This window comes from Tupaia chinensis, unplaced genomic scaffold (assembly GCF_000334495.1).
Source record: "Tupaia chinensis unplaced genomic scaffold, TupChi_1.0 Scaffold144482_1, whole genome shotgun sequence".
NCBI lineage: Eukaryota > Metazoa > Chordata > Mammalia > Scandentia > Tupaiidae > Tupaia > Tupaia belangeri.
In genome coordinates, this window is record NW_006204341.1 from 3,635,993 (window position 1) to 3,637,055 (window position 1,063).

Genomic DNA, 1,063 nt, shown 5'->3' on the forward strand with positions numbered 1-1,063 from the left:
CTGGGTTCTAAATCTATAACTGTCTTTAAATTTCAAAGTAAATTTAAAATTAAGGAGAAAACATACTTTAAAAATTTTTTTTTAAATTGTGGGTAAAGATCATTAAGCCAAAAATTTCATTTCCTAGGTGGCAAGTCACAATTCCCGATGAGCGTGAATAAACATCAGAAGCCTGACATAAAGAGTCACAGTCAAGGGTACCTGTGAGAGTCACAAGGTGTTTGGACTTGCTGACTTACACTTGCTGCATGGTGGTAGAAGGTAGTATTTCATGATGGATACAGATAATGCCATTTACTCTTTTTTTCTTTAGAATTATTCATTTTATTTTAAATTTATTATTATTATTCTTTTTAAAATTTTTGCTATAGGGCACATTCACTCACCAGATAGAGATAAAGAGAGAGAGAGAGTGAGAGAAAGAGAGCGAGAGATAGAGCCAGAGAGACAGAGACAGTGAGAAAGCAAATCACCGAGTCCAGGCCTCAGACCATGGATGGTCATGTGGGAGTCCAGCCTTAATGACCATGCCACCTACTGCCCAGGCCCTCTGCTCTTGAGACACAAATGGACGTACAGATGAAGTTTCACTCTGTGAGAACTTAGGAATGCAAGTTTAACTCGAGAGCATATGAATATGGAATATGAATTTAAAGGTAGAGAGTACAAACAACACTTGAGTGAAAACTGCCTACAACAGTCCTTTTTTTTCCTTTAAAGCTATAGTAAATCTGCACATAAACAAGGCACTTAATTTCTGTAATTAAAAAATCCCCTTACAAAGAGTCAAGGTGTAAGTGTCTAGTCACAGTCCACAGTATATATATGTTATATCGCATGCTATGGATAGGTGTATTTTTTTGTGATTTTGTAGGGTTGAGATTAATTCTTTCTGGAAATACTAGGTTCTCAAAAACTGCTTCCTTGATTGGTAACTACTATGATATTTCATTATGTCCCATGAAAAGAGAAGGTGGAACACGCATTAAATTAGCAATTTCGCTCTCTCATGGTGTATATTCCCATAATATGTAGGTCTTGTCAGTCTCATGATAGTCTCATG

General features: G+C 36.2%; 1 pseudogene; it reads right to left on the bottom strand.

Moving 5' to 3' along the window:
* Nucleotides 1-776: 776 nt before the first annotated feature.
* Nucleotides 777-1,063, bottom strand: part of LOC114005802 (TIP41-like protein pseudogene) — a 757-nt pseudogene continuing 470 nt past the window's right edge.